General features: G+C 34.0%; 15 non-coding genes across 15 annotated transcripts; all 15 read right to left on the bottom strand.

Annotated features, from left to right (window-relative positions):
- Positions 1-145: 145 nt before the first annotated feature.
- TRNAR-UCU (transfer RNA arginine (anticodon UCU)) lies at positions 146-231 on the bottom strand. Its single transcript is given in 2 exon segments — positions 146-181; positions 195-231. It is a non-coding gene; the product is annotated as a tRNA-Arg (tRNA).
- A 975-nt stretch (positions 232-1,206) lies between these two features.
- Positions 1,207-1,292, bottom strand: TRNAR-UCU (transfer RNA arginine (anticodon UCU)). The gene is given in 2 exon segments: positions 1,207-1,242; positions 1,256-1,292. It is a non-coding gene; the product is annotated as a tRNA-Arg (tRNA).
- Positions 1,293-2,268: 976 nt separating this feature from the next.
- On the bottom strand, positions 2,269-2,354 carry TRNAR-UCU (transfer RNA arginine (anticodon UCU)). Its single transcript is given in 2 exon segments — positions 2,269-2,304; positions 2,318-2,354. It is a non-coding gene; the product is annotated as a tRNA-Arg (tRNA).
- A 975-nt stretch (positions 2,355-3,329) lies between these two features.
- TRNAR-UCU (transfer RNA arginine (anticodon UCU)) lies at positions 3,330-3,415 on the bottom strand. The gene is given in 2 exon segments: positions 3,330-3,365; positions 3,379-3,415. It is a non-coding gene; the product is annotated as a tRNA-Arg (tRNA).
- A 975-nt stretch (positions 3,416-4,390) lies between these two features.
- Positions 4,391-4,476, bottom strand: TRNAR-UCU (transfer RNA arginine (anticodon UCU)). Its single transcript is given in 2 exon segments — positions 4,391-4,426; positions 4,440-4,476. It is a non-coding gene; the product is annotated as a tRNA-Arg (tRNA).
- Positions 4,477-5,451: 975 nt separating this feature from the next.
- Positions 5,452-5,537, bottom strand: TRNAR-UCU (transfer RNA arginine (anticodon UCU)). Its single transcript is given in 2 exon segments — positions 5,452-5,487; positions 5,501-5,537. It is a non-coding gene; the product is annotated as a tRNA-Arg (tRNA).
- Positions 5,538-6,512: 975 nt separating this feature from the next.
- TRNAR-UCU (transfer RNA arginine (anticodon UCU)) lies at positions 6,513-6,598 on the bottom strand. The gene is given in 2 exon segments: positions 6,513-6,548; positions 6,562-6,598. It is a non-coding gene; the product is annotated as a tRNA-Arg (tRNA).
- Positions 6,599-7,517: 919 nt separating this feature from the next.
- TRNAR-UCU (transfer RNA arginine (anticodon UCU)) lies at positions 7,518-7,603 on the bottom strand. The gene is given in 2 exon segments: positions 7,518-7,553; positions 7,567-7,603. It is a non-coding gene; the product is annotated as a tRNA-Arg (tRNA).
- A 975-nt stretch (positions 7,604-8,578) lies between these two features.
- Positions 8,579-8,664, bottom strand: TRNAR-UCU (transfer RNA arginine (anticodon UCU)). Its single transcript is given in 2 exon segments — positions 8,579-8,614; positions 8,628-8,664. It is a non-coding gene; the product is annotated as a tRNA-Arg (tRNA).
- A 975-nt stretch (positions 8,665-9,639) lies between these two features.
- TRNAR-UCU (transfer RNA arginine (anticodon UCU)) lies at positions 9,640-9,725 on the bottom strand. Its single transcript is given in 2 exon segments — positions 9,640-9,675; positions 9,689-9,725. It is a non-coding gene; the product is annotated as a tRNA-Arg (tRNA).
- Positions 9,726-10,700: 975 nt separating this feature from the next.
- On the bottom strand, positions 10,701-10,786 carry TRNAR-UCU (transfer RNA arginine (anticodon UCU)). Its single transcript is given in 2 exon segments — positions 10,701-10,736; positions 10,750-10,786. It is a non-coding gene; the product is annotated as a tRNA-Arg (tRNA).
- Positions 10,787-12,766: 1,980 nt separating this feature from the next.
- Positions 12,767-12,852, bottom strand: TRNAR-UCU (transfer RNA arginine (anticodon UCU)). The gene is given in 2 exon segments: positions 12,767-12,802; positions 12,816-12,852. It is a non-coding gene; the product is annotated as a tRNA-Arg (tRNA).
- Positions 12,853-13,771: 919 nt separating this feature from the next.
- On the bottom strand, positions 13,772-13,857 carry TRNAR-UCU (transfer RNA arginine (anticodon UCU)). Its single transcript is given in 2 exon segments — positions 13,772-13,807; positions 13,821-13,857. It is a non-coding gene; the product is annotated as a tRNA-Arg (tRNA).
- Positions 13,858-14,832: 975 nt separating this feature from the next.
- On the bottom strand, positions 14,833-14,918 carry TRNAR-UCU (transfer RNA arginine (anticodon UCU)). Its single transcript is given in 2 exon segments — positions 14,833-14,868; positions 14,882-14,918. It is a non-coding gene; the product is annotated as a tRNA-Arg (tRNA).
- Positions 14,919-15,892: 974 nt separating this feature from the next.
- TRNAR-UCU (transfer RNA arginine (anticodon UCU)) lies at positions 15,893-15,978 on the bottom strand. The gene is given in 2 exon segments: positions 15,893-15,928; positions 15,942-15,978. It is a non-coding gene; the product is annotated as a tRNA-Arg (tRNA).
- Positions 15,979-16,418: the final 440 nt, after the last annotated feature.

The raw sequence follows: 16,418 nt of genomic DNA, 5'->3' as shown, positions 1-16,418 counted from the left end.
TATTCCAGTATTTTGTGCTACCCAATTTGAGGATTATTAGGTAGAAAAGCCCATTTCTACATTTTTGTTAGGATTCAAACCTACAATCTGTAAGTTACATCCAGACGTATGTGAATATTAAAAGTTTGCAAGTGAATTCATGCAATGACTCTGGTGGGACTTGAACCCACAACCTTTGAATAACTACAACATACTAGAAGTCCAATGCGCTATCCATTGCGCCACAGAGCCCCTGTTGGTAGTAATTTTCCTTTTGCTTTTACTGCTTGGAGAATAAAATATTGTAATAGATAATACAATCTTTGATGTAACAATTCTCTATATTTTAACACATACAGGTTGATGGCAGAAAAGTAGCAGACAAGATAGTGGTTAGTACCAAGTAGGAGTTCAAAGCTTGTTATTACTGATTGACAGTTGGATTCTTGGTTGAGTGAGACACAGAAGAATGTCACAGACATATTTCTTCAATTATTATCGGTAACAATGGGTTCAAGTGGTGGATTGAATTTTTTTTTCCATTGTTACAAATTTCAAAAAGTTTGTCAGATATTCACAACCTGTCTGTCTAATGGCAAAAATAACCATGTCTGTGTCTTCCAAATGCCAATTTTGGCTAGAAGTCCTGTTTGAAATAAGAGGAGTCACTCCAGCATTTTATCAATATTTTTTCCAGTATTATTCCACTTTTATCATCTGTAACAATGAAATCACATGGTGGAGTGAAATAATTGATTCCATGGAATGAATTGTTGCTATGGATTGTCAAAGTGGCAAAAATAGACATGTCTGAGTATTCTAAATGCCACATTTGGCTAGAAGTAATATTTCAAATATGAGGAGTCACTCCGGTATTTTATCAGGAATTTTTCCAGTATTATTCCACTTTTATCATCTGTAACATTGAAATCAAATATTGGAATGTAATAATTGATTCCATGGTAAGAAATGTTGTTATGGATTGTGAAAGTTTTACAACTCTGCAAAATGGCACTAAAAGACATGACTGAGTCTTCCAACTGGCTATTAAGCCTACAAATACTCTTTCAAGTATCAGGAATTATTCCAGTATTTTGTGCTACCCAATTTGAGGATTATTAGGTAGAAAAGCCCATTTCTACATTTTTGTTAGGATTCAAACCTACAATCTGTAAGTTACATCCAGACGTATGTGAATATTAAAAGTTTGCAAGTGAATTCATGCAATGACTCTGGTGGGACTTGAACCCACAACCTTTGAATAACTACAACATACTAGAAGTCCAATGCGCTATCCATTGCGCCACAGAGCCCCTGTTGGTAGTAATTTTCCTTTTGCTTTTACTGCTTGGAGAATAAAATATTGTAATAGATAATACAATCTTTGATGTAACAATTCTCTATATTTTAACACATACAGGTTGATGGCAGAAAAGTAGCAGACAAGATAGTGGTTAGTACCAAGTAGGAGTTCAAAGCTTGTTATTACTGATTGACAGTTGGATTCTTGGTTGAGTGAGACACATAAGAATGTCACAGACATATTTCTTCAATTATTATCGGTAACAATGGGTTCAAGTGGTGGATTGAATTTTTTTTTCCATTGTTACAAATTTCAAAAAGTTTGTCAGATATTCACAACCTGTCTGTCTAATGGCAAAAATAACCATGTCTGTGTCTTCCAAATGCCAATTTTGGCTAGAAGTCCTGTTTGAAATAAGAGGAGTCACTCCAGCATTTTATCAATATTTTTTCAAGTATTATTCCACTTTTATCATCTGTAACAATGAAATCACATGGTGGAGTGAAATAATTGATTCCATGGAAAGAAATGTTGCTATGGATTGTCAAAGTGGCAAAAATAGACATGTCTGAGTATTCTAAATGCCACATTTGGCTAGAAGTCCTATTTCAAATATGAGGAGTCACTCCGGTATTTTATCAGGAATTTTTCCAGTATTATTCCACTTTTATCATCTGTAACATTGAAATCAAATATTGGAATGTAATAATTGATTCCATGGTAAGAAATGTTGTTATGGATTGTGAAAGTTTTACAACTCTGCAAAATGGCACTAAAAGACATGACTGAGTCTTCCAACTGGCTATTAAGCCTACAAATACTCTTTCAAGTATCAGGAATTATTCCAGTATCTTGTGCTACCCAATTTGAGGATTATTAGGTAGAAAAGCCCATTTCTACATTTTTGTTAGGATTCAAACCTACAATCTGTAAATTACATCCAGACGTATGTGAATATTAAAAGTTTTGCAAGTGAATTTATGCAATGACTCTGGTGGGACTCGAACCCACAACCTTTGAATAACTACAACATACTAGAAGTCCAATGCGCTATCCATTGCGCCACAGAGCCCCTGTTGGTAGTAATTTTCCATTTGCTTTTACTGCTTGGAGAATATAATATTGTAATAGATAATACAATCTTTGATGTAACAATTCTCTATATTTTAACACATACAGGTTGATGGCAGAAAAGTAGCAGACAAGATAGTGGTTGATACCGAGTATGAGTTCAAAGCTTGTTATTACTGATTGACAGTTGGATTCTTGGTTGAGTGAGACACATAAGAATGTCACAGACATATTTCTTCAATTATTATCGGTAACAATGGGTTCAAGTGGTGGATTGAATTTTTTTTTCCATTGTTACAAATTTCAAAAAGTTTGTCAGATATTCACAACCTGTCTGTCTAATGCCAAGAATAACCATGTCTGTGTCTTCCAAATGCCAATTTTGGCTAGAAGTCCTGTTTGAAATAAGAGGAATCACTCCAGCATTTTATCAATATTTTTTCCAGTATTATTCCACTTTTATCATCTGTAACAATGAAATCACATGGTGGAGTGAAATAATTGATTCCATGGAAAGAAATGTTGCTATGGATTGTCAAAGTGGCAAAAATAGACATGTCTGAGTATTCTAAATGCCACATTTGGCTAGAAGTCCTATTTCAAATATGAGGAGTCACTCCGGTATTTTATCAGGAATTTTTCCAGTATTATTCCACTTTTATCATCTGTAACATTGAAATCAAATATTGGAATGTAATAATTGATTCCATGGTAAGAAATGTTGTTATGGATTGTGAAAGTTTTACAACTCTGCAAAATGGCACTAAAAGACATGACTGAGTCTTCCAACTGGCTATTAAGCCTACAAATACTCTTTCAAGTATCAGGAATTATTCCAGTATTTTGTGCTACCCAATTTGAGGATTATTAGGTAGAAAAGCCCATTTCTACATTTTTGTTAGGATTCAAACCTACAATCTGTAAGTTACATCCAGACGTATGTGAATATTAAAAGTTTGCAAGTGAATTCATGCAATGACTCTGGTGGGACTCGAACCCACAACCTTTGAACAACTACAACATACTAGAAGTCCAATGCGCTATCCATTGCGCCACAGAGCCCCTGTTGGTAGTAATTTTCCTTTTGCTTTTACTGCTTGGAGAATAAAATATTGTAATAGATAATACAATCTTTGATGTAACAATTCTCTATATTTTAACACATACAGGTTGATGGCAGAAAAGTAGCAGACAAGATAGTGGTTAGTACCAAGTAGGAGTTCAAAGCTTGTTATTACTGATTGACAGTTGGATTCTTGGTTGAGTGAGACACAGAAGAATGTCACAGACATATTTCTTCAATTATTATCGGTAACAATGGGTTCAAGTGGTGGATTGAATTTTTTTTTCCATTGTTACAAATTTCAAAAAGTTTGTCAGATATTCACAACCTGTCTGTCTAATGGCAAAAATAACCATGTCTGTGTCTTCCAAATGCCAATTTTGGCTAGAAGTCCTGTTTGAAATAAGAGGAGTCACTCCAGCATTTTATCAATATTTTTTCCAGTATTATTCCACTTTTATCATCTGTAACAATGAAATCACATGGTGGAGTGAAATAATTGATTCCATGGAATGAATTGTTGCTATGGATTGTCAAAGTGGCAAAAATAGACATGTCTGAGTATTCTAAATGCCACATTTGGCTAGAAGTAATATTTCAAATATGAGGAGTCACTCCGGTATTTTATCAGGAATTTTTCCAGTATTATTCCACTTTTATCATCTGTAACATTGAAATCAAATATTGGAATGTAATAATTGATTCCATGGTAAGAAATGTTGTTATGGATTGTGAAAGTTTTACAACTCTGCAAAATGGCACTAAAAGACATGACTGAGTCTTCCAACTGGCTATTAAGCCTACAAATACTCTTTCAAGTATCAGGAATTATTCCAGTATTTTGTGCTACCCAATTTGAGGATTATTAGGTAGAAAAGCCCATTTCTACATTTTTGTTAGGATTCAAACCTACAATCTGTAAGTTACATCCAGACGTATGTGAATATTAAAAGTTTGCAAGTGAATTCATGCAATGACTCTGGTGGGACTCGAACCCACAACCTTTGAATAACTACAACATACTAGAAGTCCAATGCGCTATCCATTGCGCCACAGAGCCCCTGTTGGTAGTAATTTTCCTTTTGCTTTTACTGCTTGGAGAATAAAATATTGTAATAGATAATACAATCTTTGATGTAACAATTCTCTATATTTTAACACATACAGGTTGATGGCAGAAAAGTAGCAGACAAGATAGTGGTTAGTACCAAGTAGGAGTTCAAAGCTTGTTATTACTGATTGACAGTTGGATTCTTGGTTGAGTGAGACACAGAAGAATGTCACAGACATATTTCTTCAATTATTATCGGTAACAATGGGTTCAAGTGGTGGATTGAATTTTTTTTTCCATTGTTACAAATTTCAAAAAGTTTGTCAGATATTCACAACCTGTCTGTCTAATGGCAAAAATAACCATGTCTGTGTCTTCCAAATGCCAATTTTGGCTAGAAGTCCTGTTTGAAATAAGAGGAGTCACTCCAGCATTTTATCAATATTTTTTCCAGTATTATTCCACTTTTATCATCTGTAACAATGAAATCACATGGTGGAGTGAAATAATTGATTCCATGGAATGAATTGTTGCTATGGATTGTCAAAGTGGCAAAAATAGACATGTCTGAGTATTCTAAATGCCACATTTGGCTAGAAGTAATATTTCAAATATGAGGAGTCACTCCGGTATTTTATCAGGAATTTTTCCAGTATTATTCCACTTTTATCATCTGTAACATTGAAATCAAATATTGGAATGTAATAATTGATTCCATGGTAAGAAATGTTGTTATGGATTGTGAAAGTTTTACAACTCTGCAAAATGGCACTAAAAGACATGACTGAGTCTTCCAACTGGCTATTAAGCCTACAAATACTCTTTCAAGTATCAGGAATTATTCCAGTATTTTGTGCTACCCAATTTGAGGATTATTAGGTAGAAAAGCCCATTTCTACATTTTTGTTAGGATTCAAACCTACAATCTGTAAGTTACATCCAGACGTATGTGAATATTAAAAGTTTGCAAGTGAATTCATGCAATGACTCTGGTGGGACTTGAACCCACAACCTTTGAATAACTACAACATACTAGAAGTCCAATGCGCTATCCATTGCGCCACAGAGCCCCTGTTGGTAGTAATTTTCCTTTTGCTTTTACTGCTTGGAGAATAAAATATTGTAATAGATAATACAATCTTTGATGTAACAATTCTCTATATTTTAACACATACAGGTTGATGGCAGAAAAGTAGCAGACAAGATAGTGGTTAGTACCAAGTAGGAGTTCAAAGCTTGTTATTACTGATTGACAGTTGGATTCTTGGTTGAGTGAGACACATAAGAATGTCACAGACATATTTCTTCAATTATTATCGGTAACAATGGGTTCAAGTGGTGGATTGAATTTTTTTTTCCATTGTTACAAATTTCAAAAAGTTTGTCAGATATTCACAACCTATCTGTCTAATGGCAAAAATAACCATGTCTGTGTCTTCCAAATGCCAATTTTGGCTAGAAGTCCTGTTTGAAATAAGAGGAGTCACTCCAGCATTTTATCAATATTTTTTCCAGTATTATTCCACTTTTATCATCTGTAACAATGAAATCACATGGTGGAGTGAAATAATTGATTCCATGGAAAGAAATGTTGCTATGGATTGTCAAAGTGGCAAAAATAGACATGTCTGAGTATTCTAAATGCCACATTTGGCTAGAAGTCCTATTTCAAATATGAGGAGTCACTCCGGTATTTTATCAGGAATTTTTCCAGTATTATTCCACTTTTATCATCTGTAACATTGAAATCAAATATTGGAATGTAATAATTGATTCCATGGTAAGAAATGTTGTTATGGATTGTGAAAGTTTTACAATTCTGCAAAATGGCACTAAAAGACATGACTGAGTCTTCCAACTGGCTATTAAGCCTACAAATACTATTTCAAGTATCAGGAATTATTCCAGTATTTTGTGCTACCCAATTTGAGGATTATTAGGTAGAAAAGCCCATTTCTACATTTTTGTTAGGATTCAAACCTACAATCTGTAAATTACATCCAGACGTATGTGAATATTAAAAGTTTGCAAGTGAATTTATGCAATGACTCTGGTGGGACTCGAACCCACAACCTTTGAATAACTACAACATACTAGAAGTCCAATGCGCTATCCATTGCGCCACAGAGCCCCTGTTGGTAGTAATTTTCCATTTGCTTTTACTGCTTGGAGAATAAAATATTGTAATAGATAATACAATCTTTGATGTAACAATTCTCTATATTTTAACACATACAGGTTGATGGCAGAAAAGTAGCAGACAAGATAGTGGTTGATACCGAGTATGAGTTCAAAGCTTGTTATTACTGATTGACAGTTGGATTCTTGGTTGAGTGAGACACATAAGAATGTCACAGACATATTTCTTCAATTATTATCGGTAACAATGGGTTCAAGTGGTGGATTGAATTTTTTTTTCCATTGTTACAAATTTCAAAAAGTTTGTCAGATATTCACAACCTGTCTGTCTAATGGCAAGAATAACCATGTCTGTGTCTTCCAAATGCCAATTTTGGCTAGAAGTCCTGTTAGAAATAAGAGGAGTCACTCCAGCATTTTATCAATATTTTTTCCAGTATTATTCCACTTTTATCATCTGTAACAATGAAATCACATGGTGGAGTGAAATAATTGATTCCATGGAAAGAAATGTTGCTATGGATTGTCAAAGTGGCAAAAATAGACATGTCTGAGTATTCTAAATGACACATTTGGCTAGAAGTCCTATTTCAAATATGAGGAGTCACTCCGGTATTTTATCAGGAATTTTTCCAGTATTATTCCACTTTTATCATCTGTAACATTGAAATCAAATATTGGAATGTAATAATTGATTCCATGGTAAGAAATGTTGTTATGGATTGTGAAAGTTTTACAACTCTGCAAAATGGCACTAAAAGACATCACTGAGTCTTCCAACTGGCTATTAAGCCTATAAATACTATTTCAAGTATCAGGAATTATTCCAGTATTTTGTGCTACCCAATTTGAGGATTATTAGGTAGAAAAGCCCATGTGAATATTAAAAGTTTGCAAGTGAATTCATGCAATGACTCTGGTGGGACTCGAACCCACAACCTTTGAATAACTACAACATACTAGAAGTCCAATGCGCTATCCATTGCGCCACAGAGCCCCTGTTGGTAGTAATTTTCCCTTTGCTTTTACTGCTTGGAGAATAAAATATTGTAATAGATAATACAATCTTTGATGTAACAATTCTCTATATTTTAACACATACAGGTTGATGGCAGAAAAGTAGCAGACAAGATAGTGGTTGGTACCGAGTATGAGTTCAAAGCTTGTTATTACTGATTGACAGTTGGATTCTTGGTTGAGTGAGACACATAAGAATGTCACAGACATATTTCTTCAATTATTATCGGTAACAATGGGTTCAAGTGGTGGATTGAATTTTTTTTTCCATTGTTACAAATTTCAAAAAGTTTGTCAGATATTCACAACCTGTCTGTCTAAAGGCAAGAATAACCATGTCTGTGTCTTCCAAATGCCAATTTTGGCTAGAAGTCCTGTTTGAAATAAGAGGAGTCACTCCAGCATTTTATCAATATTTTTTCCAGTATTATTCCACTTTTATCATCTGTAACAATGAAATCACATGGTGGAGTGAAATAATTGATTCCATGGAAAGAAATGTTGCTATGGTTTGTCAAAGTGGCAAAAATAGACATGTCTGAGTATTCTAAATGCCACATTTGGCTAGAAGTCCTATTTCAAATATGAGGAGTCACTCTGGTATTTTATCAGGAATTTTTCCAGTATTATTCCACTTTTATCATCTGTAACATTGAAATCAAATATTGGAATGTAATAATTGATTCCATGGTAAGAAATGTTGTTATGGATTGTGAAAGTTTTACAATTCTGCAAAATGGCACTAAAAGACATGACTGAGTCTTCCAACTGGCTATTAAGCCTACAAATACTATTTCAAGTATCAGGAATTATTCCAGTATTTTGTGCTACCCAATTTGAGGATTATTAGGTAGAAAAGCCCATTTCTACATTTTTGTTAGGATTCAAACCTACAATCTGTAAATTACATCCAGACGTATGTGAATATTAAAAGTTTGCAAGTGAATTTATGCAATGACTCTGGTGGGACTCGAACCCACAACCTTTGAATAACTACAACATACTAGAAATCCAATGCGCTATCCATTGCGCCACAGAGCCCCTGTTGGTAGTAATTTTCCCTTTGCTTTTACTGCTTGGAGAATAAAATATTGTAATAGATAATACAATCTTTGATGTAACAATTCTCTATATTTTAACACATACAGGTTGATGGCAGAAAAGTAGCAGACAAGATAGTGGTTGATACCGAGTATGAGTTCAAAGCTTGTTATTACTGATTGACAGTTGGATTCTTGGTTGAGTGAGACACATAAGAATGTCACAGACATATTTCTTCAATTATTATCGGTAACAATGGGTTCAAGTGGTGGATTGAATTTTTTTTTCCATTGTTACAAATTTCAAAAAGTTTGTCAGATATTCACAACCTGTCTGTCTAATGGCAAGAATAACCATGTCTGTGTCTTCCAAATGCCAATTTTGGCTAGAAGTCCTGTTTGAAATAAGAGGAGTCACTCCAGCATTTTATCAATATTTTTTCCAGTATTATTCCACTTTTATCATCTGTAACAATGAAATCACATGGTGGAGTGAAATAATTGATTCCATGGAAAGAAATGTTGCTATGGATTGTCAAAGTGGCAAAAATAGACATGTCTGAGTATTCTAAATGCCACATTTGGCTAGAAGTCCTATTTCAAATATGAGGAGTCACTCCGGTATTTTATCAGGAATTTTTCCAGTATTATTCCACTTTTATCATCTGTAACATTGAAATCAAATATTGGAATGTAATAATTGATTCCATGGTAAGAAATGTTGTTATGGATTGTGAAAGTTTTACAACTCTGCAAAATGGCACTAAAAGACATGACTGAGTCTTCCAACTGGCTATTAAGCCTACAAATACTCTTTCAAGTATCAGGAATTATTCCAGTATTTTGTGCTACCCAATTTGAGGATTATTAGGTAGAAAAGCCCATTTCTACATTTTTGTTAGGATTCAAACCTACAATCTGTAAGTTACATCCAGATGTATGTGAATATTAAAAGTTTGCAAGTGAATTCATGCAATGACTCTGGTGGGACTCGAACCCACAACCTTTGAATAACTACAACATACTAGAAGTCCAATGCGCTATCCATTGCGCCACAGAGCCCCTGTTGGTAGTAATTTTCCTTTTGCTTTTACTGCTTGGAGAATAAAATATTGTAATAGATAATACAATCTTTGATGTAACAATTCTCTATATTTTAACACATACAGGTTGATGGCAGAAAAGTAGCAGACAAGATAGTGGTTAATACCAAGTAGGAGTTCAAAGCTTGTTATTACTGATTGACAGTTGGATTCTTGGTTGAGTGAGACACATAAGAATGTCACAGACATATTTCTTCAATTATTATCGGTAACAATGGGTTCAAGTGGTGGATTGAATTTTTTTTTCCATTGTTACAAATTTCAAAAAGTTTGTCAGATATTCACAACCTGTCTGTCTAAAGGCAAGAATAACCATGTCTGTGTCTTCCAAATGCCAATTTTGGCTAGAAGTCCTGTTTGAAATAAGAGGAGTCACTCCAGCATTTTATCAATATTTTTTCCAGTATTATTCCACTTTTATCATCTGTAACAATGAAATCACATGGTGGAGTGAAATAATTGATTCCATGGAAAGAAATGTTGCTATGGATTGTCAAAGTGGCAAAAATAGACATGTCTGAGTATTCTAAATGCCACATTTGGCTAGAAGTCCTATTTCAAATATGAGGAGTCACTCCGGTATTTTATCAGGAATTTTTCCAGTATTATTCCACTTTTATCATCTGTAACATTGAAATCAAATATTGGAATGTAATAATTGATTCCATGGTAAGAAATGTTGTTATGGATTGTGAAAGTTTTACAACTCTGCAAAATGGCACTAAAAGACATGACTGAGTCTTCCAACTGGCTATTAAGCCTACAAATACTCTTTCAAGTATCAGGAATTATTCCAGTATTTTGTGCTACCCAATTTGAGGATTATTAGGTAGAAAAGCCCATTTCTACATTTTTGTTAGGATTCAAACCTACAATCTGTAAGTTACATCCAGACGTATGTGAATATTAAAAGTTTGCAAGTGAATTCATGCAATGACTCTGGTGGGACTCGAACCCACAACCTTTGAATAACTACAACATACTAGAAGTCCAATGCGCTATCCATTGCGCCACAGAGCCCCTGTTGGTAGTAATTTTCCTTTTGCTTTTACTGCTTGGAGAATAAAATATTGTAATAGATAATACAATCTTTGATGTAACAATTCTCTATATTTTAACACATACAGGTTGATGGCAGAAAAGTAGCAGACAAGATAGTGGTTGATACCGAGTATGAGTTCAAAGCTTGTTATTACTGATTGACAGTTGGATTCTTGGTTGAGTGAGACACATAAGAATGTCACAGACATATTTCTTCAATTATTATCGGTAACAATGGGTTCAAGTGGTGGATTGAATTTTTTTTTCCATTGTTACAAATTTCAAAAAGTTTGTCAGATATTCACAACCTGTCTGTCTAATGGCAAGAATAACCATGTCTGTGTCTTCCAAATGCCAATTTTGGCTATAAGTCCTGTTTGAAATAAGAGGAGTCACTCCAGCATTTTATCAATATTTTTTCCAGTATTATTCCACTTTTATCATCTGTAACAATGAAATCACATGGTGGAGTGAAATAATTGATTCCATGGAAAGAAATGTTGCTATGGATTGTCAAAGTGGCAAAAATAGACATGTCTGAGTATTCTAAATGACACATTTGGCTAGAAGTCCTATTTCAAATATGAGGAGTCACTCCGGTATTTTATCAGGAATTTTTCCAGTATTATTCCACTTTTATCATCTGTAACATTGAAATCAAATATTGGAATGTAATAATTGATTCCATGGTAAGAAATGTTGTTATGGATTGTGAAAGTTTTACAACTCTGCAAAATGGCACTAAAAGACATCACTGAGTCTTCCAACTGGCTATTAAGCCTATAAATACTATTTCAAGTATCAGGAATTATTCCAGTATTTTGTGCTACCCAATTTGAGGATTATTAGGTAGAAAATCCCATGTGAATATTAAAAGTTTGCAAGTGAATTCATGCAATGACTCTGGTGGGACTCGAACCCTCAACCTTTGAGTAACTACAACATACTAGAAGTCCAATGCGCTATCCATTGCGCCACAGAGCCCCTGTTAGTAGTAATTTTCCTTTTGCTTTTACTGCTTGGAGAATAAAATATTGTAATAGATAAAACAATCTTTGATGTAACAATTCTCTATATTTTAACACATACAGGTTGATGGCAGAAAAGTAGCAGACAAGATAGTGGTTGGTACCGAGTATGAGTTCAAAGCTTGTTATTACTGATTGACAGTTGGATTCTTGGTTGAGTGAGACACATAAGAATGTCACAGACATATTTCTTCAATTATTATCGGTAACAATGGGTTCAAGTGGTGGATTGAATTTTTTTTTCCATTGTTACAAAATTCAAAAAGTTTGTCAGATATTCACAACCTGTCTGTCTAAAGGCAAGAATAACCATGTCTGTGTCTTCCAAATGCCAATTTTGGCTAGAAGTCCTGTTTGAAATAAGAGGAGTCACTCCAGCATTTTATCAATATTTTTTCCAGTATTATTCCACTTTTATCATCTGTAACAATGAAATCACATGGTGGAGTGAAATAATTGATTCCATGGAAAGAAATGTTGCTATGGATTGTCAAAGTGGCAAAAATAGACATGTCTGAGTATTCTAAATGCCACATTTGGCTAGAAGTCCTATTTCAAATATGAGGAGTCACTCCGGTATTTTATCAGGAATTTTTCCAGTATTATTCCACTTTTATCATCTGTAACATTGAAATCAAATATTGGAATGTAATAATTGATTCCATGGTAAGAAATGTTGTTATGGATTGTGAAAGTTTTACAATTCTGCAAAATGGCACTAAAAGACATGACTGAGTCTTCCAACTGGCTATTAAGCCTACAAATACTATTTCAAGTATCAGGAATTATTCCAGTATTTTGTGCTACCCAATTTGAGGATTATTAGGTAGAAAAGCCCATTTCTACATTTTTGTTAGGATTCAAACCTACAATCTGTAAATTACATCCAGACGTATGTGAATATTAAAAGTTTGCAAGTGAATTTATGCAATGACTCTGGTGGGACTCGAACCCACAACCTTTGAATAACTACAACATACTAGAAGTCCAATGCGCTATCCATTGCGCCACAGAGCCCCTGTTGGTAGTAATTTTCCATTTGCTTTTACTGCTTGGAGAATAAAATATTGTAATAGATAATACAATCTTTGATGTAACAATTCTCTATATTTTAACACATACAGGTTGATGGCAGAAAAGTAGCAGACAAGATAGTGGTTGATACCGAGTATGAGTTCAAAGCTTGTTATTACTGATTGACAGTTGGATTCTTGGTTGAGTGAGACACATAAGAATGTCACAGACATATTTCTTCAATTATTATCGGTAACAATGGGTTCAAGTGGTGGATTGAATTTTTTTTTCCATTGTTACAAATTTCAAAAAGTTTGTCAGATATTCACAACCTGTCTGTCTAATGGCAAGAATAACCATGTCTGTGTCTTCCAAATGCCAATTTTGGCTAGAAGTCCTGTTTGAAATAAGAGGAGTCACTCCAGCATTTTATCAATATTTTTTCCAGTATTATTCCACTTTTATCATCTGTAACAATGAAATCACATGGTGGAGTGAAATAATTGATTCCATGGAAAGAAATGTTGCTATGGATTGTCAAAGTGGCAAAAATAGACATGTCTGAGTATTCTAAATGACACATTTGGCTAGAAGTCCTATTTCAAATATGAGGAGTCACTCCGGTATTTTATCAGGAATTTTTCCAGTATTATTCCACTTTTATCATCTGTAACATTGAAATCAAATATTGGAATGTAATAATTGATTCCATGGTAAGAAATGTTGTTATGGATTGTGAAAGTTTTACAACTCTGCAAAATGGCACTAAAAGACATCACTGAGTCTTCCAACTGGCTATTAAGCCTATAAATACTATTTCAAGTATCAGGAATTATTCCAGTATTTTGTGCTACCCAATTTGAGGATTATTAGGTAGAAAAGCCCATGTGAATATTAAAAGTTTGCAAGTGAATTCATGCAATGACTCTGGTGGGACTCGAACCCTCAACCTTTGAATAACTACAACATACTAGAAGTCCAATGCGCTATCCATTGCACCACAGAGCCCCTGTTAGTAGTAATTTTCCTTTTGCTTTTACTGCTTGGAGAATAAAATATTGTAATAGATAAAACAATCTTTGATGTAACAATTCTCTATATTTTAACACATACAGGTTGATGGCAGAAAAGTAGCAGACAAGATAGTGGTTGGTACCGAGTATGAGTTCAAAGCTTGTTATTACTGATTGACAGTTGGATTCTTGGTTGAGTGAGACACATAAGAATGTCACAGACATATTTCTTCAATTATTATCGGTAACAATGGGTTCAAGTGGTGGATTGAATTTTTTTTTCCATTGTTACAAATTTCAAAAAGTTTGTCAGATATTCACAACCTGTCTGTCTAAAGGCAAGAATAACCATGTCTGTGTCTTCCAAATGCCAATTTTGGCTAGAAGTCCTGTTTGAAATAAGAGGAGTCACTCCAGCATTTTATCAATATTTTTTCCAGTATTATTCCACTTTTATCATCTGTAACAATGAAATCACATGGTGGAGTGAAATAATTGATTCCATGGAAAGAAATGTTGCTATGGTTTGTCAAAGTGGCAAAAATAGACATGTCTGAGTATTCTAAATGCCACATTTGGCTAGAAGTCCTATTTCAAATATGAGGAGTCACTCTGGTATTTTATCAGGAATTTTTCCAGTATTATTCCACTTTTATCATCTGTAACATTGAAATCAAATATTGGAATGTAATAATTGATTCCATGGTAAGAAATGTTGTTATGGATTGTGAAAGTTTTACAATTCTGCAAAATGGCACTAAAAGACACGACTGAGTCTTCCAACTGGCTATTAAGCCTACAAATACTATTTCAAGTATCAGGAATTATTCCAGTATTTTGTGCTACCCAATTTGAGGATTATTAGGTAGAAAAGCCCATTTCTACATTTTTGTTAGGATTCAAACCTACAATCTGTAAATTACATCCAGACGTATGTGAATATTAAAAGTTTGCAAGTGAATTTATGCAATGACTCTGGTGGGACTCGAACCCACAACCTTTGAATAACTACAACATACTAGAAGTCCAATGCGCTATCCATTGCGCCACAGAGCCCCTGTTGGTAGTAATTTTCCCTTTGCTTTTACTGCTTGGAGAATAAAATATTGTAATAGATAATACAATCTTTGATGTAACAATTCTCTATATTTTAACACATACAGGTTGATGGCAGAAAAGTAGCAGACAAGATAGTGGTTAATACCAAGTAGGAGTTCAAAGCTTGTTATTACTGATTGACAGTTGGATTCTTGGTTGAGTGAGACACAGAAGAATGTCACAGACATATTTCTTCAATTATTATCGGTAACAATGGGTTCAAGTGGTGGATTGAATTTTTTTTTCCATTGTTACAAATTTCAAAAAGTTTGTCAGATATTCACAACCTGTCTGTCTAATGGCAAGAATAACCATGTCTGTGTCTTCCAAATGCCAATTTTGGCTAGAAGTCCTGTTTGAAATAAGAGGAGTCACTCCAGCATTTTATCAATATTTTTTCCAGTATTATTCCACTTTTATCATCTGTAACAATGAAATCACATGGTGGAGTGAAATAATTGATTCCATGGAAAGAAATGTTGCTATGGATTGTCAAAGTGGCAAAAATAGACATGTCTGAGTATTCCAAATGACAAGTTTGGCTAGAAGTCCTATTTCAAATATGAGGAGTCACTCCGGTATTTTATCAGGAATTTTTCCAGTATTATTCTACTTTTATCATCTGTAACATTGAAATCAAATAGTGGAATGTGATAATTGATTCCATGATAAGAAATGTTGTTATGGATTGTGAAAGTTTTACAACTCTGCAAAATGCCACTAAAAGACATGACTGAGTCTTCCAACTGGCTATTAAGCCTACAAATACTATTTCAAATATCAGGAATTATTCCAGTATTTTGTGCTACCCAATTTGAGGATTTTAGGTAGAAAATCCCATTTCTACATTTTTGTTTGGATTTAAACATACAATCTGTAAGTTACATTCGAACGTATGTAAATATTAAAAGTTTGCAAGTGAATTGATGCAATGACTCTGGTGGGACTTGAACCCACAACCTTTGAACAACTACAACATACTAGAAGTCCAATGCACTATCCATTGCGCCACAGAGCCCGTGTGGATAGTAAATTTGAATGATCATTTGTTTTGTATGATCTGCTTAGTTGCTAAAAGTATTTTTTTTTTCTTTTTAGGTTTTTGTCATTTGATAGACCTGAAATTTTCTGGCTTTGTTTCAGTACTGTTAGTTGGTTGGGATTAGATACTGCTGTATTAATGATACGCTTGAGTATATCACTGGCTACAAGGTTTATTATACATTCCTCATTTTGAAAAATAAATCATTTATAGTGAATTGGATGCAAATCACCAAAATATACATACCTGGCACCTTCTTGCTTTCGTATATGGGTTGAAATTCAACACTTATGTCTAATATATACTATTGGTTTATCACAAATGTTTTGCAAGTAGTCATTAAATTCTCCATGAGATAATTTGTCTCCACTGTATTAAATATGAATGACCATTATAATGAATCAAATGCTTTTCAA

The sequence above is a fragment of the Mixophyes fleayi genome, chromosome 3 (genome assembly GCF_038048845.1).
Source record: "Mixophyes fleayi isolate aMixFle1 chromosome 3, aMixFle1.hap1, whole genome shotgun sequence".
In the NCBI taxonomy this organism is placed as follows: domain Eukaryota; kingdom Metazoa; phylum Chordata; class Amphibia; order Anura; family Limnodynastidae; genus Mixophyes; species Mixophyes fleayi.
This window is presented reverse-complemented; position numbering and strand designations above follow the sequence as displayed.